Source organism: Lytechinus pictus, chromosome 1 (genome assembly GCF_037042905.1).
Source record: "Lytechinus pictus isolate F3 Inbred chromosome 1, Lp3.0, whole genome shotgun sequence".
Classification (NCBI taxonomy): Eukaryota; Metazoa; Echinodermata; class Echinoidea; order Temnopleuroida; family Toxopneustidae; genus Lytechinus; species Lytechinus pictus.
In genome coordinates this window covers 39403432-39427396 of record NC_087245.1, presented here as the reverse complement: position 1 = coordinate 39427396, position 23965 = coordinate 39403432, and the positions used below count along the sequence as shown (strand labels likewise).

Below are 23965 nucleotides of genomic sequence, written 5' to 3'. Positions count from 1 at the left end.
TAGAACAAATGTGACCAAGATATTAATCAGGATTACACGACATGGTTGAGGGGTTTTGATGAAGTCATTTAAAGAAATCGTTTTCCATGGCTGAATGTTTGTAACAAGGATATATTGGCGTCAGAGACGTCACTTTTCATTTCATTCTGTTTCGAATTCCAATTAGATGTAGACAGACGTGCACACATGTGCAAAAAGGGAGAAGATAAATAAGAATGAGTGATTAATTATATGATGAGGTGAAAATAGCCAATCACTTACCACACTTAATGCGTCAATGAGACGTCGCAGACACTCCCCTATTGATCATCCATAAACTCCAGGCTGAAAATAATATGATTTGAACAAAATCAGAGAAACAAAAAAATTGAAAATTTGATCAAAATCGGACAAGGAATAACAAAGTTATGGCATTTAAAGATTTGCACTATTCCGGTGAAACATTTCTAGGCATGTTTTCATAAATATGAGCAAACCGATGATGTCATATCCCCACTTATTCTTTTGTATTGTATCATATGAAACTAGGTTTATTCATTTTCCTTCAAGAACCATAAATAATGGAATAACAGCTGATTAAGTGCATTAGATATTCATTGCTGCAACTTCTTTCATTACATGGGAGATATCATTCACACATCTATGAAGAAAATGAAACCATTATGATTTTATGTAATAACGTAAGAAAAAAGAAAGTGGGGATGTGAAATCATCAACCCATCTAATGAATATTCATGACGACGTGCATATAACTTTTTTTCACAATGTATTGCTAATCTTTAAAATTCAATTACTTCGTTATTTGTTATCAGATTTTGATGAAATTTTCAGCATTTTGCTATGTGAATTTTGCTCAATTTATTTAGATATAAATATTTCAGCCAGGAGCATCCCTTTAAGCGAGCGTTGGGTCACATCTATCTCTATACAAAAATTACCAATGTACCAATTACATATGCACATTTGGTGTTGATATCCCACATTCAACGTTCCATTCAATAACTCCCTCCTACTTTTGGTTGAGACAAATATTATGGAGGCAATCAGTGATCGATCTAAATGATTGGTGGACCCACTCCACATGTCATATTTATCTTAATTTGTTTTTCTCTCTTATCATCATTCTAGAAATTCTAATGAATTTCAATCTATATTAGAGACAAGCCTCGTCATTTTATATTTTTCATTCTCAATGATCGTTTTTTCAATTGTATAATTCTGTGATACTTGCTTCGATGATTGTATAATTTGCTTACGAGACCTATATTGTTATTGTATGAGACAATACAATAAAAACATATAATAAAACCCCAAATTAAGGGTCCAAAATACAATCCACCCCTATTTGGATAATAGTACACGAACACGACGTCTGCATCGATGTGCCTCAATTTCAATTTTAAGGGGTCCAGTTGAGTGGGTATATATATTTTTTATTTGCCTTTGTTATCAGTAACTTTAACATTACATTTAGGTATAATTGTGATAGATACTGTAATATCGTGTGATGAAGTTTTGTAACAAATACAACAATATTGTCATGCCTTAGTTTGTTAAGACGTGCTACAAAGTTTTCGACTCAGGAAGAAGACACCTCTCCCCCCCAAAAAAAAAAAAAAAAATAAGTTGATTTTTATTACCAGAAAGTCGCAGTCTGCATGGCAAAGACATCAAATCTATACAAACAAACACGTTATGTGCAATAAGTAATACTGACATAGGCAAACATAAACACTGCAATAAGATAACTCTGGTATTGGCAAACACAGAACTTCCAAGGTTCCAAACTACAAATATTGATTATTTCTTCCTTATTTCATTGGTTCCATGATTTCCTTGCACACAAAATAATAAGTCCAAACAAACTGCGAATGTCTGTCGATCTTCGTTGATAAACCCTCCTCACCTATTCTTTGGCATTTCCCTCTCTATCGTTCTTGAGGGTAAGTCTGTTGTTTTCCGCGACTTATCCTCAAATTTTGCTTCTTAAACAAGCCTCTCAGAGATTTATACTATACTTTGGTTGAAATCAATAAACGTATTTATAACGTTGGCGTTTGGCAAAGGCATGGCTGATCAGCAGCGTCCGCCATCAAAGTCAAATTTGCTGCCCTTTGAAATCGAAACCAAGGCCAAGGATTCTGAAAAGAAACCAGATTCGGGTGATGCTTTGGTGTACGCCTAGGTCAACACCAATCATTTTAACGAAATGCTTGAGTTTTGTGCCGGAAACTCGGATCTACTTTGAACCTTACACCTGGTGCTATGAAGCTTTGGGAAGGTAAGTTCTTAAAGGCCAAGCGATCCACCACAGAAGATGTTGATTTGAATAAGAAAAAGAGGAATCAAACAATTAAGACAGGCCTAATGCTGTAAATTTCCCCCATTCGGATTTAAAATAAGAAAATTATAAGATTTTAAAGTTTGTCTTATTATCACATAGCATTTCTATCAAATAGACAATTAGATTTATTTTTGCTGTAAAATGATGAAGGTATAACAGTTATACATAAGCATAATGTACTTTCATCATCAATTTTACTTTGAAATTGCAGTTTCACTGCTTTGCTATAATTTGTGATGGGGTGGTAAGAAATTCATATTCAAATAAAAAATGATAACTAAAAATCTGCCGAGACCCGGGACAGTTCATATCTCTGTATGGTTTTGAACCAGGGACCTTCAGATCTTCAGTCCACTCTCCTGAGTGAGCTATCTCGGCATCTGACAACCATTTGTATAACTAGATGCTTTTTATTTAAGATGGATGGAGGATTTGGTGATGTCATTAAAATCAGGCTTTTCCAAGAATATTAACCATTTCAATAAAGACCCGGTAACCTCCTCCCCTATCCCATAGTAATAGCTTTTCTAATGCCGCTTGAGAAAAAAGAACAGAAAAACGAACGTGTATCCCTTTCATCAGCCCGATGCGCCTACCACTCACGAGTGAATAATTGGGGGTCATGTTTTATACCTAAATAGCAATTTTCAATGTTAACAAACTAATGTATTTTGGCATCTCAATTTCCCTATATATTCCCAGTCGATCTTCAATTTAAAAAAAATCCTTATAAAAGGAAGAATTTTTAATAGAAAGTATGCTAAGTCGTGTCGTTAAGTGAAATTTCGGCTGAGAGATTTTGATTTAAGAAATAAAAATGGTGACAAAATTTCTGCCGAGACCCGGGACAGTTCATATCTTTGTATGATTTTGAACCAGGGACCTTCAGATCTTCAGTCTGACGCTCTCCCAACTGAGCTATCTCGGCATCTGGAAACATCCTGTAAACCTATGGATTATCAAGGAAGCTTTCTATTCACGGTTCAGGACATGAATTGGAGGGTTTGTATTGATGGTGTCGTTGCCATTAATATTCAACACTCCCTACGCCCCCACATAAATGTTAACAAACTCATCTATTTTGACATTTTCATTTCCCTATATATGTTCCCAGTCGATCTAAAATGTAAAAAAAAATCCTTATAAAAGGAAGAATTTTCAATAGAAAGTATACTATGTCGTGTCGTTAAGGGAAATTCTTGCTGAGAGATTTTGATTTAAGAAATAAAAATGGTGACAAAATTTCTGCCGAGACCCGGGACAGTTCATATCTTTGTATGATTTTGAACCAGGGACCTTCAGATCTTCAGTCTGACGCTCTCCCAACTGAGCTATCTCGGCATCTGGAAACATCCTGTAAACCAATGGATTATCAAGGAGGCTTTCTATTCACGGCTCAGGACATGAATTGCATGATTTGTATTGATGATGTCGTTGCCATTAATATTCAACACTCCCTACGCCCACACAAAACCAAAATAATTCAAACGAGCCATCGGGCCTTTATTCTAGTTCAGTGGGTCAGATGCTTAAAAAGCAGCGATTGCTTTTGCTAGGTTTTTATTTGGCTGTTGCTCAATTCCGTATGCATGAAGCAAATATTTTGGCTTGTAAGCTCAAGCGTTGCCCCTCCCTCACTCCCCCACCCCTTCTGCCATCGATAAATTCCTCGTCATCGAAATTCTTCTCAAGATACAGCCATGGGAAACGATTTCTTTCAATGACATAATCAACCTCCCATCCCTATCATGTTATTCTGAATAGAAAGCACCCTTGATAATCCATAGTTATACAAATAGCTTTCAGATGCCGAGATAGCTCAGTTGGGAGAGCGTTAGACTGAAGATCTGAAGGTCCATGGTTCAAAATCATACGAAGATATGAACTTTCCCGGGTCTCGGCAGAATTTTGGAAAATGAATATTCATAAGTTTTAATAAGACGGTATTAAAGCGGCACCGTTCGCCGAAATCACCACTGCGGTTCCCCGTACTTTTATTCTCTGATAAATAATCGTCGCTGTCTTTTTTTTTTTTGGGGGGACGCAAATTTTCAGCACAATATGCGGACGATTCCGTTTCGGGCTTCATTTTCTCACGATTCACACAATAATTATTGAGGGTTCATCTCTTATTTATCATATTTTTACTTTTTACTCTGGCGAATTCTCTGGGCTTTGTACTGAATAGTTCTCTTTTTGGACTAAAAATATCTTGTATATATGCGCTAAGCGCTAAAAAGAACACCTCCCGACATCCACTTAATGGAAAGCATATTCAATGTATGTTAGATATTCAATTACGAATGATTATCAACCAGACGTCTGCAAGAGTATATAAGGGACAAGGCTACTGCAAAAATTGTCTACGGCTCATCTTGTCTCTAAAAATAAATTAGATAGTAAAGTATAGACAGGGCAATTTTTTGTCATAATAAATTATGATGAAGGGATGACAGATATGTATTAGAGGCATTCACGACGCTACTTTTCATTTTTTTGGGGGGAGGGGTGGTTGTATAAAATTGGGTAAAAAGCAATTGTAAAAAAAATTGTCTAGCTAGACCCGGGAAGTCCAGAATCATATTTGTGAAGTTTTGAACCAGGGACCTTCAGATCTTCAGTCTGATGCACTATCTCGGCATCTGAGAACTTCTTATAAACCTTTGAATTATCAATACAAATGATGCTTTCTATCCAGGGTTTACATGAATTTGAGCTTTTGATAATGTCATTGGCATCAATCTTGTCCATGAACCTCATACAATAAAGACTAACTCAACACTAATCAATTTCAATAAACATCAATTTTATTTTGAAAATGCAGTCCTTCTGTTTGTCATTGACTTTGTGATGGGATGGTGTGAAATGTATTGTTAAAGTGATAACTAAAAATCTGCCGACACCGGGACAGTTCATATCTGTGTATGGTTTTGAACCAGGGACCTTCAGATCTTTAGTCTGACGCTCTCTCAATGTTAACAAACTCATCTATTTTGGCATCTTCATTTCCCTATAAATGTTCCCAGTCGATCTAAAATGTAAAAAAAAATCCTTATAAAGGGAAGAATTTTCAAGTATACTATGTCGTGTCGTTAAGTGAAATTTCGGCTGATAGATTTTGATTTAAGAAATAAAGATGGTGACAAAACTTCTGCCGAGACCCGGGACAGTTCATATCTTTGTATGATTTTGAACCAGGGACCTTCAGATCTTCAGTCTGACGCTCTCCCAACTGAGCTATCTCGGCATCTGGAAACATCCTGTAAACGTATGGATTATCAAGGAGGCTTTCTATTCAGGGTTCAGGACGTGAATAAGAGGGTTTGTATTGATGGTGTCGTTGCCATTAATATTCAACACTCCCTACGCCCCCACAAAACCAAGATAATTAAAACGAGCCATCGGGTCTTTATTATACAGTAGTTCAGTGGGTCAGATGCTTAAAAAGTAGCAATAGCTTTTGCTAGGCTTTTATTTGGCTGTTGCTCAATTCCGTATGCATAAAGCAAATATTTTGGCTTGTAAGCTCAAGCTTCGACCCTCCCTCACTCCCTCCACATTCTGCCATTGATAAATTCCTCGTCATCGAAATTCTTCTCAAGATACAGCCATGGAAAACGATTTTTTTTAATGACATAATCAAACCTCCCATCCATATGATGTTATTCTGAATAGAAATCACCCTTAATAATCCATAGTTATACAAATAGCTTTCAGATGCCGAGATAGCTCAGTTGGGAGAGCGTCAGACTGAAGATCTGAAGGTCCCTGGTTCAAAATCATAAGAAGATATGAACTTTCCCGGTTCTCGGCAGAATATTGGAAAATGAATATTTATAAGGTTTAATAGAACGCTATTAAAGCGGCATCATTAGCCAAAATCGCCACTTCGGTTCCCCGTCGTACTTTTATTCTCTGATAAATAATTGTCGCTGTTTTTCTCAAATGTGTAGCACAATATGCGGACAAATCCGTTTCGGGCTTCAATTTCTCACGATTCACACAATAATTATTGAGGGTTCATCTATTATTTATGATATTTCTACTTTTTACTCAGGCGAATTTTCTAGGCTTTATATTGAATAGTTCTCTTTTTGGACGAAAAATATCTTGTATATATGCGCTAAGCGCTAAAAAAACACCTCCCGACATCCACTCACTGGAAAGCACACTCAATGTACATTATGTTAGATATTCAATTTCGAGTGATATTATCAGCCAGACGTCTGCACGTGTATATAAGGGACAAGGCTAATGCAAAATTTGTCTACGGCTCATCTTGTCTCTAAAAATAAAGTACAGATAGGGCAATTTTTGTCATAATAAATTATGATGAAGGGATGACAGATATGTATTTGAGGCATTCACTACGCTACTTTTCATCGGGGGGGGGGGGGGGTGGGGGTGGTTGTATAAAATTGAGAAAAAAACAATTGTAAAAAAAAATTGCCTAGCTAGACCCGGGAAGTCCAGAAATATATTTGTGAAGTTTTGAACCAGGGACCTTCAGATCTTTAGTCTGATTCACTATTTGGGCATCTGAGTACTTCTTATAAACCTTTGGATTATCAATACAAATAATGCTTTCTATCCAGGGTTTACATGATTTTGAGCTTTTGATAATGTCATTGGCATCAATCTTGTCCATGAACCTCATACAATAAAGACTAATTCAACACTAATCAATTTCAATCAACATCAATTTTATTTTGAAATTGCAGTCTTTCTGTTTGTCATTGAATTTGTGATGGGATGGTGTGAAATTTATTGTTAAAGTGATAACTGAAAATCTGCCGACACCCGGAACAGTTCATATCTTTTAATGGTTTTGAACCAGGAACCTTCAGATGTTCAGTCTGACGCTCTCTCAATGTTAACAAACTCATCTATTTTGGCATCTTCATTTCCCTATATATGTTCCCAGTCGATCTAAAATGTAAAAAAAATCCTTATAAAAGGAAGAATTTTCAATAGAAAGTATACTATGTCGTGTCGTTAAGGGAAATTATTGCTGAGAGATTTTGATTTAAGAAATAAAAATGGTGACAAAATTTCTGCCGAGACCCGGGACAGTTCATATCTTTGTATGATTTTGAACCAGGGACCTTCAGATCTTCAGTCTGACGCTCTCCCAACTGAGCTATCTCGGCATCTGGAAACATGCTGTAAACCTATGGATTATCAAGGGTGCTTTCTATTCAGGGTTCAGGACATGAATTGGAGGGTTTGTATTCATGGTGTCGTTGCCATTAATATTCAACACATCCTACGCCCCCACAAAACCAAGATAATTCAACTGAGCCATCGGGCCTATATTATACAGTAGTTCAGTGGGTCGGATGCTTAAAAAGTAGCAATTGCTTTTGGCTGTTGCTCAATTCCGTATGCATAAAGCAAATATTTTGGCTTGTAAGCTCAAGCGTCGACCGACCCTCCCTCACTCCCCCACCCCTTCTGCCATCGATAAATTCCTTGTCATCGAAATTCTTCTCAAGAAACAGCCATGGGAAACGATTTCTTTCAATGACATAATCAAACCTCCCATCTTTGTCATGTTATTCTGAATAGAAAGCACCCTTGATTATCCATAGTTATACAAATAGCTTTCAGATGCCGAGATAGCTCAGTTGGGAGAGCGTCAGACTGAAGATCTGAAGGTCCCTGGTTCAAAATCATACGAATATTGAACTTTCCCGGGTCTCGGCAGAATTTTGGAAAATGAATATTTATAAGTTTTAATAAGACGGTGATCTAGCGGTACCGTTCGCCGAAATCGCCACTTCGGTTCTCCGAACTTTTATTCTCTGATAAATAATCGTCGTTGTCTTTTTTTTTTTTTGGGGGGGGGGGGGGATTTTCAGCACAATATGCGGACAATTCTTTTTCGGGCTTCATTTTTTCACTATTCACACAATAATTATTGAGGGTTAATCTATTATTTATGATATTTTTACTTTTTACTCTGGCAAATTCTCTGGGCATTATATTGAATAGTTATCTTTTTGGACGAAAAATATCTTGTATATATGCACTAAGCGCTAAAAAGAACACCTCCCGACATCCACCCACTGGGAAGCACTTTCAATGTACTATATGTTAGATATTCAATTTCGAGTGATTATCAACCAGACGTCTGCAAGTGTATAAAAGGGACAAAGCTAATGCAAAAATTGCCTTCGGGTCATCTTGTCTCTAAAAATAAATTTGATAATAAAGTATAGATAGGACAAAATTTTGTCATAATAAATTATGATGAAGGGATGACAGATATGTATTTGAGGCATTCACGACGCTACTTTTCATCGTGGGGGGGGGGGTTGGTTGTATAAAATTGGGTAAAAAGCAATTGTAAAAAAAAAATTCCTAGACCCGGGAAGTCCAGAATCATATTTGTGAAGTTTTGAACCAGGGACCTTCAGATCTTCAGTCTGATGCACTATCTCGGCATCTGAGAACTTCTTAAAAACTTTTGAATTATCAATAAAAATGATGCTTTCTATCCAGGGTTTACATGAATTTGAGCTTTTAATAATGTCATTTGCATCAGTATTGTCCATAAACCTCATACAATAAAGACTAATTCAACACTAATCAATTTCAATCAACATCAATTTTATTTTGAAATTGCAGTTTTTCTGTTTGTCATTGGATTTGTGATGGGATGGTGTGAAATTTATTGTTAAAGTGATAACTGAAGATCTGCCGACACCCGGGACAGTTCATGATTATCTGTGTATGGTTTGAACCAGGGACCTTCAGATCTTCAGTCTGACGCTCTCTCAATGTTAAGAAACTCATCTATGTTGGCATCTTAATTTCCCTATATATATTCCCAGTCGATCTACAATGTCAATAAAAAAATCCTTATAAAATGAATAATTAATAGAAAGTATGCTAAGTCGTGTCGTTAAGTGAAATTTTGGCTGAGAGATTTTGATTTGAGAAATAAAAATGGTGACAAAATTTCTGCCGAGACCCGGGACAGTTCATATCTTTGTATGATTTTGAACCAGGGACCTTCAGATCTTCAGTCTGACGCTCTCCCAACTGAGCTATCTCGGCATCGGGAAACATCCTGTAAACTTATGGATTATCAAGGAGGCTTTCTATTTAGGGTTCAGGACATGAATTGGAGGGTTTGTATTGATGGTGTCGTTGCCATTAATTCAACACCACCTACGCCCCCACAAAACCAAAATAATTCAAACGAGCCATCGGGCCTTTATTCTAATTCAGTGGGTCAGATGCTGAAAAGCAGCAATTGCTTTTTCTAGGCTTTTATTTGGCTGTTGCTCAATTCTGTATCATAAAGCAAATATTTTGGCTTGTAAGCTCAAGCTTCGACCCTCCCTCACTCCCTCCACATTCTGCCATTGATAAATTCCTCGTCATCGAAATTCTTCTCTAGATACAGCCATGGAAAACGATTTCTTTCAATAAAAAACCTCCCATCCATATCATGTTATTCTAAATAGAAAGCACCCTTGATAATCCACAGTGATACAAAAAGCTTTCAGATGCCGAGATAGCTCAGTTGGGAGTGCGTCAGACTGAAGATCTGAAGGTCCCTGGTTCAAAACCATTAGAAGATATGAATTTTCCCGGGTCTCGGCAGAATTTTGGAAAATGAATATTTATAAGTTTTAATAAGACGATATTAAAGCTGCACCGTTCGTCGAAATCGCCACTTTGTTTCCCCGTACTTTTATTTTCTGATAAATAATTGTCGCTGTCTTTTTTTTTTTTTTGGGGGGGGGCAAATTTTTAGCACAATATGCGGACAATTCCGTTTCGGGCTTCATTATCTCACGATTCACACAATAATTATTGAGGGTTCATCTCTTATTTACCATATTTTTACTTTTTACTCTGGCGAATTCTCTGGGCTTTGTACTCTTTTTGGACTAAAAATATCTTGTATATATGCGCTAAGCGCTAAAAAGATCACATCCCGATATCCACTCACTGGAAAGCATATTCAATGTATGTTAGATATTCAATTACGAATGATTATCAACCAGACGTCTGCAAGAGTATATAAGGGACAAGGCAAATGCAAAAATTGCCTACGGCTCATCTTGTCCCTAAAAATAAATTAGATAGTAAAGTATAGATAGGGCATATTTTTGTCATAATTAATTATGATGAAGGGATGACAGATATGTATTAGAGGCATTCACGACGCTACTTTTCATTTTTTTTGGGGGGAGGGGTGGTTGTATAAAATTGGGTAAAAAGCAATTGTAAAAAAAATTGTCTAGCTAGACCCGGGAAGTCCAGAATCATATTTGTGAAGTTTTGAACCAGGGACCTTCAGATCTTCAGTCTGATGCACTATCTCGGCATCTGAGAACTTCTTATAAACCTTTGAATTATCAATACAAATGATGCTTTCTATCCAGGGTTTACATGAATTTGAGCTTTTGATAATGTCATTGGCATCAATCTTGTCCATGAACCTCATACAATAAAGACTAACTCAACACTAATCAATTTCAATAAACATCAATTTTATTTTGAAAATGCAGTCCTTCTGTTTGTCATTGACTTTGTGATGGGATGGTGTGAAATGTATTGTTAAAGTGATAACTAAAAATCTGCCGACACCGGGACAGTTCATATCTGTGTATGGTTTTGAACCAGGGACCTTCAGATCTTTAGTCTGACGCTCTCTCAATGTTAACAAACTCATCTATTTTGGCATCTTCATTTCCCTATAAATGTTCCCAGTCGATCTAAAATGTAAAAAAAAATCCTTATAAAGGGAAGAATTTTCAAGTATACTATGTCGTGTCGTTAAGTGAAATTTCGGCTGATAGATTTTGATTTAAGAAATAAAGATGGTGACAAAACTTCTGCCGAGACCCGGGACAGTTCATATCTTTGTATGATTTTGAACCAGGGACCTTCAGATCTTCAGTCTGACGCTCTCCCAACTGAGCTATCTCGGCATCTGGAAACATCCTGTAAACGTATGGATTATCAAGGAGGCTTTCTATTCAGGGTTCAGGACGTGAATAAGAGGGTTTGTATTGATGGTGTCGTTGCCATTAATATTCAACACTCCCTACGCCCCCACAAAACCAAGATAATTAAAACGAGCCATCGGGTCTTTATTATACAGTAGTTCAGTGGGTCAGATGCTTAAAAAGTAGCAATAGCTTTTGCTAGGCTTTTATTTGGCTGTTGCTCAATTCCGTATGCATAAAGCAAATATTTTGGCTTGTAAGCTCAAGCTTCGACCCTCCCTCACTCCCTCCACATTCTGCCATTGATAAATTCCTCGTCATCGAAATTCTTCTCAAGATACAGCCATGGAAAACGATTTTTTTTAATGACATAATCAAACCTCCCATCCATATGATGTTATTCTGAATAGAAATCACCCTTAATAATCCATAGTTATACAAATAGCTTTCAGATGCCGAGATAGCTCAGTTGGGAGAGCGTCAGACTGAAGATCTGAAGGTCCCTGGTTCAAAATCATAAGAAGATATGAACTTTCCCGGTTCTCGGCAGAATATTGGAAAATGAATATTTATAAGGTTTAATAGAACGCTATTAAAGCGGCATCATTAGCCAAAATCGCCACTTCGGTTCCCCGTCGTACTTTTATTCTCTGATAAATAATTGTCGCTGTTTTTCTCAAATGTGTAGCACAATATGCGGACAAATCCGTTTCGGGCTTCAATTTCTCACGATTCACACAATAATTATTGAGGGTTCATCTATTATTTATGATATTTCTACTTTTTACTCAGGCGAATTTTCTAGGCTTTATATTGAATAGTTCTCTTTTTGGACGAAAAATATCTTGTATATATGCGCTAAGCGCTAAAAAAACACCTCCCGACATCCACTCACTGGAAAGCACACTCAATGTACATTATGTTAGATATTCAATTTCGAGTGATATTATCAGCCAGACGTCTGCACGTGTATATAAGGGACAAGGCTAATGCAAAATTTGTCTACGGCTCATCTTGTCTCTAAAAATAAAGTACAGATAGGGCAATTTTTGTCATAATAAATTATGATGAAGGGATGACAGATATGTATTTGAGGCATTCACTACGCTACTTTTCATCGGGGGGGGGGGGGTGGGGGTGGTTGTATAAAATTGAGAAAAAAACAATTGTAAAAAAAAATTGCCTAGCTAGACCCGGGAAGTCCAGAAATATATTTGTGAAGTTTTGAACCAGGGACCTTCAGATCTTTAGTCTGATGCACTATTTGGGCATCTGAGTACTTCTTATAAACCTTTGGATTATCAATACAAATAATGCTTTCTATCCAGGGTTTACATGATTTTGAGCTTTTGATAATGTCATTGGCATCAATCTTGTCCATGAACCTCATACAATAAAGACTAATTCAACACTAATCAATTTCAATCAACATCAATTTTATTTTGAAATTGCAGTCTTTCTGTTTGTCATTGAATTTGTGATGGGATGGTGTGAAATTTATTGTTAAGGTGATAACTGAAAATCTGCCGACACCCGGAACAGTTCATATCTTTTAATGGTTTTGAACCAGGAACCTTCAGATGTTCAGTCTGACGCTCTCTCAATGTTAACAAACTCATCTATTTTGGCATCTTCATTTCCCTATATATGTTCCCAGTCGATCTAAAATGTAAAAAAAATCCTTATAAAAGGAAGAATTTTCAATAGAAAGTATACTATGTCGTGTCGTTAAGGGAAATTATTGCTGAGAGATTTTGATTTAAGAAATAAAAATGGTGACAAAATTTCTGCCGAGACCCGGGACAGTTCATATCTTTGTATGATTTTGAACCAGGGACCTTCAGATCTTCAGTCTGACGCTCTCCCAACTGAGCTATCTCGGCATCTGGAAACATGCTGTAAACCTATGGATTATCAAGGGTGCTTTCTATTCAGGGTTCAGGACATGAATTGGAGGGTTTGTATTCATGGTGTCGTTGCCATTAATATTCAACACACCCTACGCCCCCACAAAACCAAGATAATTCAACTGAGCCATCGGGCCTATATTATACAGTAGTTCAGTGGGTCGGATGCTTAAAAAGTAGCAATTGCTTTTGGCTGTTGCTCAATTCCGTATGCATAAAGCAAATATTTTGGCTTGTAAGCTCAAGCGTCGACCGACCCTCCCTCACTCCCCCACCCCTTCTGCCATCGATAAATTCCTTGTCATCGAAATTCTTCTCAAGAAACAGCCATGGGAAACGATTTCTTTCAATGACATAATCAAACCTCCCATCTTTGTCATGTTATTCTGAATAGAAAGCACCCTTGATTATCCATAGTTATACAAATAGCTTTCAGATGCCGAGATAGCTCAGTTGGGAGAGCGTCAGACTGAAGATCTGAAGGTCCCTGGTTCAAAATCATACGAATATTGAACTTTCCCGGGTCTCGGCAGAATTTTGGAAAATGAATATTTATAAGTTTTAATAAGACGGTGTTCTAGCGGTACCGTTCGCCGAAATCGCCACTTCGGTTCTCCGAACTTTTATTCTCTGATAAATAATCGTCGTTGTCTTTTTTTTTTTTGGGGGGGGGGATTTTCAGCACAATATGCGGACAATTCTTTTTCGGGCTTCATTTTTTCACGATTCACACAATAATTATTGAGGGTTAATCTATTATTTATGATATTTTTACTTTTTACTCTGGCAAATTCTCTGGGCATTATATTGAATAGTTATCTTTTTGGACGAAAAATATCTTGTATATATGCACTAAGCGCTAAAAAGAACACCTCCCGACATCCACCCACTGGGAAGCACTTTCAATGTACTATATGTTAGATATTCAATTCGAGTGATTATCAACCAGACGTCTGCAAGTGTATAAAAGGGACAAAGCTAATGCAAAAATTGCCTTCGGGTCATCTTGTCTCTAAAAATAAATTTGATAATAAAGTATAGATAGGACAAAATTTTGTCATAATAAATTATGATGAAGGGATGACAGATATGTATTTGAGGCATTCACGACGCTACTTTTCATCGTGGGGGGGGGGGGGGGGTTGGTTGTATAAAATTGGGTAAAAAGCAATTGTAAAAAAAAATTCCTAGACCCGGGAAGTCCAGAATCATATTTGTGAAGTTTTGAACCAGGGACCTTCAGATCTTCAGTCTGATGCACTATCTCGGCATCTGAGAACTTCTTAAAAACTTTTGAATTATCAATAAAAATGATGCTTTCTATCCAGGGTTTACATGAATTTGAGCTTTTAATAATGTCATTTGCATCAGTATTGTCCATAAACCTCATACAATAAAGACTAATTCAACACTAATCAATTTCAATCAACATCAATTTTATTTTGAAATTGCAGTTTTTCTGTTTGTCATTGGATTTGTGATGGGATGGTGTGAAATTTATTGTTAAAGTGATAACTGAAGATCTGCCGACACCCGGGACAGTTCATGATTATCTGTGTATGGTTTGAACCAGGGACCTTCATATCTTCAGTCTGACGCTCTCTCAATGTTAAGAAACTCATCTATGTTGGCATCTTAATTTCCCTATATATATTCCCAGTCGATCTACAATGTCAATAAAAAAATCCTTATAAAATGAATAATTAATAGAAAGTATGCTAAGTCGTGTCGTTAAGTGAAATTTTGGCTGAGAGATTTTGATTTGAGAAATAAAAATGGTGACAAAATTTCTGCCGAGACCCGGGACAGTTCATATCTTTGTATGATTTTGAACCAGGGACCTTCAGATCTTCAGTCTGACGCTCTCCCAACTGAGCTATCTCGGCATCGGGAAACATCCTGTAAACTTATGGATTATCAAGGAGGTTTTCTATTTAGGGTTCAGGACATGAATTGGAGGGTTTGTATTGATGGTGTCGTTGCCATTAATTCAACACCACCTACGCCCCCACAAAACCAAAATAATTCAAACGAGCCATCGGGCCTTTATTCTAATTCAGTGGGTCAGATGCTGAAAAGCAGCAATTGCTTTTTCTAGGCTTTTATTTGGCTGTTGCTCAATTCTGTATCATAAAGCAAATATTTTGGCTTGTAAGCTCAAGCTTCGACCCTCCCTCACTCCCTCCACATTCTGCCATTGATAAATTCCTCGTCATCGAAATTCTTCTCAAGATACAGCCATGGAAAACGATTTCTTTCAATAAAAAACCTCCCATCCATATCATGTTATTCTAAATAGAAAGCGCCCTTGATAATCCACAGTGATACAAAAAGCTTTCAGATGCCGAGATAGCTCAGTTGGGAGTGCGTCAGACTGAAGATCTGAAGGTCCCTGGTTCAAAACCATTAGAAGATATGAATTTTCCCGGGTCTCGGCAGAATTTTGGAAAATGAATATTTATAAGTTTTAATAAGACGATATTAAAGCTGCACCGTTCGTCGAAATCGCCACTTTGTTTCCCCGTACTTTTATTTTCTGATAAATAATTGTCGCTGTCTTTTTTTTTTTTGGGGGGGGGGGCAAATTTTTAGCACAATATGCGGACAATTCCGTTTCGGGCTTCATTATCTCACGATTCACACAATAATTATTGAGGGTTCATCTCTTATTTACCATATTTTTACTTTTTACTCTGGCGAATTATCTGGGCTTTGTACTCTTTTTGGACTAAAAATATCTTGTATATATGCGCTAAGCGCTAAAAAGATCACATCCCGATATCCACTCACTGGAAAGCATATTCAATGTATGTTAGATATTCAATTACGAATGATTATCAACCAGACGTCTGCAAGAGTATATAAGGGACAAGGCAAATGCAAAAATTGCCTACGGCTCATCTTGTCTCTAAAAATAAATTAGATAGTAAAGTATAGATAGGGCATATTTTTGTCATAATTAATTATGATGAAGGGAAGACAGATATGTATTTAAGGGATTCACTACGCTACTTTTCATCGTTGGGGGAGTGTATGAAATTGGGTAAAAAGCAATTGAAAAAAAATGACTAGACCCGGGAAGTCCAGATTTATATTTGTGAAGTTTTGAACCAGGGACCTTCAGATCTTCAGTGTGACGTTCTCTCAATGTTAACAAACTCATTTATGTTGGCATATTAATATTTTGGCTTGTAAGCTCAAGCTTCGACCCTCCCTCACTCCCTCCCCATTCTGCCATCGATAAATTCATCGAAATTCTTCTCAAGATACAGCCATGGAAAACGATTTCTTTCAATGACAAACCTCCTATCCATATCATGTTATTCTAAATGAAAAGCGCCCTTGATAATCCACAGTGATACAAAACGCTTTCAGATGCCGAGATAGCTCAGTTGGGAGAGCGTCAGACTGAAGATCTGAAGGTCCCTGGTTCAAAACCATAAGAAGATATGAATTTTCCCGGGTCTCGGCAGAATTTTGGAAAATGAATATTTATAAGGTTTAATAGAACGCTATTAAAGCGGCATCATTAGCCAAAATCGCCACTTCGATTCCCCGAAATTTTATTCTCTGATAAATAATTGTCGCTGTTTTTTTCAAATCTGTAGCACAATATGCGGACAAATCCGTTTCGGACTTCAGTTTCTCACGATTCACACAATAATTATTGAGGGTTCATCTATTATTTATGATATTTCTACTTTTTACTCAGGCGAATTCTCTGGGCTTTGTATTAAATAGTTCTCTTTTTGGACGATAAATATCTGGTATATATGCACTGAGCGCTAAAAAGAACACCTCCCGACATCCACTTACTGGGAAGCACACTCAATGTACTATATGTTAGATATTCAATTTCGAGTGATTATCAACCAGACGTCTGCACGTGTATAAAAGGGACAAGGCTAATGCAAAAATTGTCTACGGGTCATCTTGTCCCTAAAAATAAATTAGATAGCATAGTATAGATAGGGCAAATTGTTGTCATAATAATTTATGATGAAGGAATGACATGAGGCATTTATTACGCTTCTTTTTATCGGGGGGGGGGGGGGAGGGTGAAATTGGGTGAAAAGCAATTATAAAAAAAAATTGCCGAGACCCGGGAAGTTCAGAATCATATTTGTGAAGTTTTGAACCAGGGACCTTCAGATCTTCAGTCTGATGCACTATCTTGTCATCTGAGAACTTCTTATAAACCTTTGGATTATCAATTAAAAAGATGTTTTCTATCAAGGGTTTACATGAATTGGAGCTTTCGATAATGTCATTGGCATCAATCTTGTCCATGACCTTTATACAATAAAGATTAATTCAACACCAACCAATTTCAATCAACATCAATTTTATTTTGAAATTGCAGTCTCACTGTTTGTCATTGAATTTGTGATGGGATGGTGTGAAATCTATTGTTAAAGTGATAAACTGAAAATCTGCCGACACCCGGGACAATTCATATCTGTGTATGGTTTTGAATCAGGGACCTTCAGATCTTCAGTCTGACGCTCTCTCAATGTTAACAAACTCATCTATTTTGGCATCTTAATTTCCCTATATATATATTCCCAGTCGATCTACAATGTCAAAAAACAATCCTTATAAAAGGAAAAAAAATAATAATAGAAAGTATACTACGTCGTGTCGTTAAGTGAAATTTTGGCTGAGAGATTATGATTCAAGAAATAAAAATGGTGACAAAATTCGTGCCGAGACCCGGGACAGTTCATATCTTTGTATGATTTTGAACCAGGGACCTTCAGATCTTCAGTCTGACGCTCTCCCAACTGAGCTATCTCGGCATCTGGAAACATCCTGTAAACTTATGGATTATCAAGGAGGCTTTCTATTTAGGGTTCAGGACATGAATTGGAGGGTTTGTATTGATGGTGTCGTTGCCATTAATTCACCACCCCCTCCGCCCCCACAAAACCAAAATAATTCAAGCGAGCCATCGGGCCTTTATTCAGTTCAGTGGGTCAGATACTTGAAAAGCAGCAATAGCTTTTGCTAGGCTTTTATTTGGCTGTTGCTCAATTCCGTATGCATAAAGCAAATATTTTGGCTTGTAAGCTCAAGCTTCGACCCTCCCTCACCCCTCACCCTTCTGCCATCGATAAATTCCTCGTCACTGAAATTCTTCTCAAGATACAGCCATGTGAAACGATTTCTTTCAATGACATAATCTAATCCCAACCATATCATGTCATTCTGAATAGAAAGCTCCCTTGATAATCTATAGTGATACAAAAAGCTTTCAGTTGCCGAGATAGCTCAGTTGGGGAGAGCGTCAGACTGAAGATCTGAAGGTCCCTGGTTCAAAATCATACGAAGATATGAACTTTCCCGGGTCTCGGCAGAATTTTGGAAAATGAATATTTATAAGGTTTAATAGAACGGTATTAAAGCGGCACCATTCGCCGAAATCGTCACTTCAGTTCCCCGAACTTTTATTCTGTAATAAATATTCGTCGCTGTTTTTTCCTTCAAATTTGTAGCACAATGTGCGGACAAATCCGTTTCGGGCTTCAATTTTTCACCATTCACACAATAATTATTGAGGGTTCATCTCTTATTTATGATATTTTCACTTTTTACTCAGGCGAATTCTCTGGGCTTTATATTAAATAGTTCTCTTTTTGAACGAAAAATATCTTGTATATATGCGCTAAACGCTAAAAAAAAAACACCTCCCGACATCCACTCACCGGTATAAAAAGGACAAGGCTAATGCAAAAATTGTCTACGGGTCATCTTGTCCCTAAAAATAAAGTAGATAGCATAGTATAGATAGGGCAAATTTTCGTCATGATAATTTATGATGAAGGAATGACAGATATGTATTTGAGGCATTCACTACGCTTCTTTTCATGGGGGGTGGGGGGGAGGTTGATATTGGGTAAAAAGCAATTGTAAAAAAAAAAAAAATGCCGAGACCCGAAGTTCAGAATTATATTTGTGAAGTTTTGAACAAGGGACCTTCAGATCTTCAGTCTGATGCACTATCTCGGCATCTGAGAATTTCTTATAAACCTTTGGATTATCAATGAAAAGGACGATTTCTATCCAGGGTTCACATGAATTGGAGGTTTTGATAATTTCATTGGTAACAATCTTGTCCATGACCTTTATACAATAAAGATTAATTTTTTTGTTAGTCAGTGAGATTCTTGGTATTTTAATTCGACACTCAGACAAACTAGAGGGAATGCATATTAATGGGAAAACACTTAAAGTGTTACAATATACAGATGATACCCTTTTGACACTCAATGGTTCAGAACAAGATTTAAAATGTGCTCTTGATACACTTGATGAATTTGAAAAAATATCCAACCTCAAAATTAACATAACTAAAACCCAGGTGATATGGATTGGGAAGAATAGAACTTTCAAAAAAGAGATTTTACACGAGTACAAACTGAACTGGATTTCGGAAGGATATTTTAGGTACCTAGGTATAGACTTTTCAGTTGAACTATCAAAAATGGTCGATTACAATTATCAAGAAAAGTTTAAAGAAATAAAACGTCAGATGGCGGTATGGCGAAAAAGATCTTTGACTCCCTTAGGGAGGGTAACCATTGTTAAATCTATATTTATACCGAAATTGAATTACTTGTTTTTATCTTTTCCAGAACCAAAATTAGAAATTATGAATGATATTCACCGATGTTTTTACGACTTTATATGGGAAGGCAAACCTGATAAAATAAGTAGGAAACAAATGTGTCAACCGTATAGTGAGGGTGGTGTTAGGATGACTGATATTTTTATCCATTCCAAATCATTAAAAATTTCATGGATAAGAAGGTTCATTTCTTGTTCTGAAAATTTTACTTTTCACATGTTTCAATCATTTTTGCCTGCAGCATATACATCTTTTCAATTATTCATGGGGGCTGAGCATTATAAATCACTTGCTATATCAATGAATAACCCATTTTGGGCACAGGTATTGTTGGCCTTTTCAGATCTTTCCCGCCTTATTGTTGATGACGTTGCATGTCAAGCCCTTTGGAATAATCCAAAAATTAAAATGAATAATAATGTAATATTTTTCAGGTCTTGGTGTGCTAATGGGGTGCGTTTTGTTAATGATATTTTGGGAACAGATGGAAAATTTCTCTCATATTTTGATTTTCAACGCAAATACAATGTACACGTCAATTTTCTTCAATATTATGGCCTGTGCAGCGCCATTCGATATGGTTTCAATAAACATGTAATACCAAAAGCTATGGAACCTATTATTCCAGAAGCACTATTTTTGATAATTAAAGTAAAAAAAGGTTGTGCTCACATTTACAATATTTTTTTGAAGTATAAGTTGAAAGATTGTAAAAGTCTCATCAAATGGAAACAGACGTTTGACTTTGACAACACGATATGGAGGTTCTACTATCAAATACCTTTTTATTCAACTACAGATGTCAACATGAGATGGTTTCAGTTCAAAATAGTGAATAGAATTATTTATATGAAAGATGCTTTGTTACGATTTAAATTTGTTACAGATAACTTATGTACCTTTTGTTATAATTATGAAGAAACTATTATGCATATTTTTTGTTCTTGTGCCCACACAAACGAAATATGGTCTCAACTCGAAATTTGGTTTTCTCGTAACAATTTGAATATCAAAATTTCAAACCAGAATAAACTATTCGGTTTTTACGGAAACGACAATGGTGCTCTTAATTATATTTTTATAATCGTTAGAAAAGAAATTTTTGCAGCAAAATGCAAACACTGTCTTCCAGTTTTCGACCATATTTTGTCTGAAATAAAATCTTATTATGGTATGGAAAAGTATATATATAAAACAAATCTGAAAGAGAAGAAATTCATAAAAGGTGGTCATCTTTTACTTTATTACATTAAGTATATCAGATATCATTCTAAGATGCATATATATATATATATATATATATATATATATATATATATATATGTATTTTGTATGGATTTTTTCTTTCCTTTGCACTTTGATTTTGCTTTTTTTATACAAATGTTACGACAATTTCATGGAATATTGTATTGTACATATTCAACTTGTGTGTCATATACTGTGTTAATTATTTAATCATGTATTGTCAAAAAATATGTATTATAGTGATTTCAATAAAGGACCCCTGTGGAAGGGTTTAAAAAAAAAAAAAAAAAAAAGATTAATTAACACTAATCAATTTCAATCAACATCAATTTTATTTTGAAATAGCAGTCTCACTGTTTGTCATTTAATTTGTGATAGGATGGTGTGAAATTTATTGTAAAAGTGATAACCGAAAATCTGCCGACACCCGGGACAGTTTATATCTGTGTATGGTTTTGAACCAGGGGCCTTCAGATCTTCAGTCTGACGCTCTCTTAATTTTAACAAACTCATCTATTTTGGCATTTAATTTCCCTATATATATTCCCAGTCGATCTACAATGTCAATAAAAAAATCCTTATAATTTTTAATATAAAGTATGCTAAGTCGTGTCGTTATGTGAAATGTCGGCTGAGAGATTTTGATTTAAGAAATAAAAATGGTGACAAAATTTCTGCCGAGACCCGGGACAGTTCATATCTTTGTATGATTTTGAACCAGGGACCTTCAGATCTTCAGTCTGACGCTCTCCCAACTGAGCTATCTCGGCATCTGGAAACATCCTGTAAACCTATGGATTATCAAGGAGGCTTTCTATTCAGGATTCAGGACATGAATTGGAGGTTTTTTATTGATGGTGTCGTTGCCATTAATATTCAACACTCCCTACGCCCCCACAAAACCAAGATTATTAAAACGAGCCATCGGGCCTTTTTTTTTAACTAGGGACCTTCAGATCTTCAGTCTGATGCACTATCTCGGCATCTGGTAACTTCTTATAAACCTTTGGATTATCAATTAAAATGATGCTTTCTCTCCAGGGTTCACATGAATTGGAGGTTTTGATAATGTCATTGGCATCAATCTTGTCCATGAACCTTATACAATAAAGATTAATTAAACACTATAATCAATTTCAATCAACATTAATTTTATTTTAAAATTGCAGTCTCACTGTTTATCATTAAATTTGTGATAGGATGGTGTGAAACTAATTGTAAAAGTGATAACTGAAAATCTGCCGACACCCGGGACAGTTCATATCTGTGTATGGTTTTGAACCAGGGACCTTCAGATCTTCAGTCTGACGCTCTCTTAATGTTAACAAACTCATCTATGTTGGCATCTTAATTTCCCTATATATATTCCCAGTCGATCTACAACGTCAATAAAAAAAATCCTTATAAAAGGAAGAATTTTTTAATAGAAAGTATGCTAAGTCTTGTTGTTAAGTGAAATTCTGGCTGAGAGATTTTTATTTAAGAAATAAAAATGGTGACAAAATTTCTGCCGAGACCCGGGACAGTTCATATCTTGTATGATTTTGAACCAGGGACCTTCAGATCTTCAGTCTGACGCTCTCCCAACTGAGCTATCTCGGCATCTGGAAACATTCTGTAAACCTATGGATTATCAAGGAGGCTTTCTATTCACGGTTCAGGACGTGAATTGGAGGTTTTGTATTGACGATGTCGTTGCCATTAATATTCAACACCCCCTACGCCCCCACAAAACCAAAATAATTCAAACGAGCCATCGGGCCTTTATTCTAGTTCAGCGGGTCAGATGCTTAAAAAGCAGCAATTGCTTTTGCTAGGCTTTTATTTGGCTGTTGCTCGATTTCGTATGCATGAAGCAAATATTTTGGCTTGTAAGCTCAAGCGTCGACCCTCCCTCACTCCCCCACCCCTTCTGCCATCGATACATTCCTCGTCACAGCAATTCTTCTCAAGATACAGCCATGGAAAACGATTTCTTTCAATGACATAATCAAACCTCCCATCCATATCATGTTAGTTATTCTGAATAGAAAGCACCCTTGATAATCCATTGATATACAAAAAGCTTTCAGATGCCGAGATAGCTCATTTGGGAGAGCGTCAGACCATGGACATATTAGGTCCATGTTAGGTCCATGGTCAGACTGAAGATCTGAAGGTCCCTGGTTCAAAATCATAAGAAGATATGAATTTTCCCGGGTCTCGGCAGAATTTTGGAAAATGATTATTTATAAGTTTTAATAAGACGGTATTAAAGCTGCACCGTTCGCCGAAATCGCCACTTTGGTTCCCCGCACTTTTATTTTCTGATAAATAATCGTCGCTGCCTTCTTTTTTTTTTTTTTTTTTTTTTTTGGGGGGGGGGGGGAATTTTCAGCACAATATGCGGACAATTCCGTTTCGGGCTTCATTTTCTCACGATTCACACAATAATTATTGAGGGTTCATCTATTATGTATGATATTTTTACTTTTTACTCTGGCGAATTCTCTGGGCTTTGTATTAAATAGTTCTCTTTTTGGACGATAAATATCTTGTATATATGCACTAAGCGCTAAAAAGATCACCTCCCGATATCCACTCACTGGAAAGCATATTCAATGTATGTTAGATATTCAATTACGAATGATTATCAACCAGACGTCTGCAAGAGTATATAAGGGACAAGGCTAATGCAAAAATTGCCTACGGCTCATCCTGTCTCTAAAAATAAATTAGATAGTAAAGTATAGATTGGGCAATTTTTTGTCATAATAAATTATGATGCAGGGATGACAGATATGTATTTGAGGCATTCACTACGCTACTTTTCATCGTGGGGGGGGGGGGTGGTTGTATAAAATTGGGTAAAAAGCAATTGTAAAAAAAATTG

The 23965-nt window shown here is 36.4% G+C and overlaps 20 non-coding genes across 20 annotated transcripts; 9 read left to right on the top strand and 11 right to left on the bottom strand.

Annotated features, from left to right (window-relative positions):
• Positions 1 to 3177: 3177 nt before the first annotated feature.
• TRNAF-GAA (transfer RNA phenylalanine (anticodon GAA)) lies at positions 3178 to 3272 on the bottom strand. The gene has a single exon. It is a non-coding gene; the product is annotated as a tRNA-Phe (tRNA).
• Positions 3273 to 3590: 318 nt separating this feature from the next.
• On the bottom strand, positions 3591 to 3685 carry TRNAF-GAA (transfer RNA phenylalanine (anticodon GAA)). Its single transcript has one exon. It is a non-coding gene; the product is annotated as a tRNA-Phe (tRNA).
• Positions 3686 to 4152: 467 nt separating this feature from the next.
• On the top strand, positions 4153 to 4247 carry TRNAF-GAA (transfer RNA phenylalanine (anticodon GAA)). The gene has a single exon. It is a non-coding gene; the product is annotated as a tRNA-Phe (tRNA).
• A 1249-nt stretch (positions 4248 to 5496) lies between these two features.
• On the bottom strand, positions 5497 to 5591 carry TRNAF-GAA (transfer RNA phenylalanine (anticodon GAA)). Its single transcript has one exon. It is a non-coding gene; the product is annotated as a tRNA-Phe (tRNA).
• Positions 5592 to 6063: 472 nt separating this feature from the next.
• On the top strand, positions 6064 to 6158 carry TRNAF-GAA (transfer RNA phenylalanine (anticodon GAA)). Its single transcript has one exon. It is a non-coding gene; the product is annotated as a tRNA-Phe (tRNA).
• Positions 6159 to 7399: 1241 nt separating this feature from the next.
• On the bottom strand, positions 7400 to 7494 carry TRNAF-GAA (transfer RNA phenylalanine (anticodon GAA)). The gene has a single exon. It is a non-coding gene; the product is annotated as a tRNA-Phe (tRNA).
• Positions 7495 to 7956: 462 nt separating this feature from the next.
• Positions 7957 to 8050, top strand: TRNAF-GAA (transfer RNA phenylalanine (anticodon GAA)). Its single transcript has one exon. It is a non-coding gene; the product is annotated as a tRNA-Phe (tRNA).
• Positions 8051 to 9311: 1261 nt separating this feature from the next.
• TRNAF-GAA (transfer RNA phenylalanine (anticodon GAA)) lies at positions 9312 to 9406 on the bottom strand. The gene has a single exon. It is a non-coding gene; the product is annotated as a tRNA-Phe (tRNA).
• Positions 9407 to 9863: 457 nt separating this feature from the next.
• On the top strand, positions 9864 to 9958 carry TRNAF-GAA (transfer RNA phenylalanine (anticodon GAA)). Its single transcript has one exon. It is a non-coding gene; the product is annotated as a tRNA-Phe (tRNA).
• A 1242-nt stretch (positions 9959 to 11200) lies between these two features.
• On the bottom strand, positions 11201 to 11295 carry TRNAF-GAA (transfer RNA phenylalanine (anticodon GAA)). The gene has a single exon. It is a non-coding gene; the product is annotated as a tRNA-Phe (tRNA).
• A 472-nt stretch (positions 11296 to 11767) lies between these two features.
• Positions 11768 to 11862, top strand: TRNAF-GAA (transfer RNA phenylalanine (anticodon GAA)). The gene has a single exon. It is a non-coding gene; the product is annotated as a tRNA-Phe (tRNA).
• Positions 11863 to 13101: 1239 nt separating this feature from the next.
• On the bottom strand, positions 13102 to 13196 carry TRNAF-GAA (transfer RNA phenylalanine (anticodon GAA)). Its single transcript has one exon. It is a non-coding gene; the product is annotated as a tRNA-Phe (tRNA).
• Positions 13197 to 13658: 462 nt separating this feature from the next.
• TRNAF-GAA (transfer RNA phenylalanine (anticodon GAA)) lies at positions 13659 to 13752 on the top strand. Its single transcript has one exon. It is a non-coding gene; the product is annotated as a tRNA-Phe (tRNA).
• Positions 13753 to 15011: 1259 nt separating this feature from the next.
• TRNAF-GAA (transfer RNA phenylalanine (anticodon GAA)) lies at positions 15012 to 15106 on the bottom strand. Its single transcript has one exon. It is a non-coding gene; the product is annotated as a tRNA-Phe (tRNA).
• Positions 15107 to 15563: 457 nt separating this feature from the next.
• Positions 15564 to 15658, top strand: TRNAF-GAA (transfer RNA phenylalanine (anticodon GAA)). The gene has a single exon. It is a non-coding gene; the product is annotated as a tRNA-Phe (tRNA).
• Positions 15659 to 16597: 939 nt separating this feature from the next.
• TRNAF-GAA (transfer RNA phenylalanine (anticodon GAA)) lies at positions 16598 to 16692 on the top strand. Its single transcript has one exon. It is a non-coding gene; the product is annotated as a tRNA-Phe (tRNA).
• A 1232-nt stretch (positions 16693 to 17924) lies between these two features.
• Positions 17925 to 18019, bottom strand: TRNAF-GAA (transfer RNA phenylalanine (anticodon GAA)). Its single transcript has one exon. It is a non-coding gene; the product is annotated as a tRNA-Phe (tRNA).
• Positions 18020 to 18480: 461 nt separating this feature from the next.
• Positions 18481 to 18576, top strand: TRNAF-GAA (transfer RNA phenylalanine (anticodon GAA)). Its single transcript has one exon. It is a non-coding gene; the product is annotated as a tRNA-Phe (tRNA).
• A 3192-nt stretch (positions 18577 to 21768) lies between these two features.
• On the bottom strand, positions 21769 to 21863 carry TRNAF-GAA (transfer RNA phenylalanine (anticodon GAA)). The gene has a single exon. It is a non-coding gene; the product is annotated as a tRNA-Phe (tRNA).
• Positions 21864 to 22601: 738 nt separating this feature from the next.
• TRNAF-GAA (transfer RNA phenylalanine (anticodon GAA)) lies at positions 22602 to 22695 on the bottom strand. Its single transcript has one exon. It is a non-coding gene; the product is annotated as a tRNA-Phe (tRNA).
• Between the last annotated feature and the right edge of the window lie 1270 nt (positions 22696 to 23965).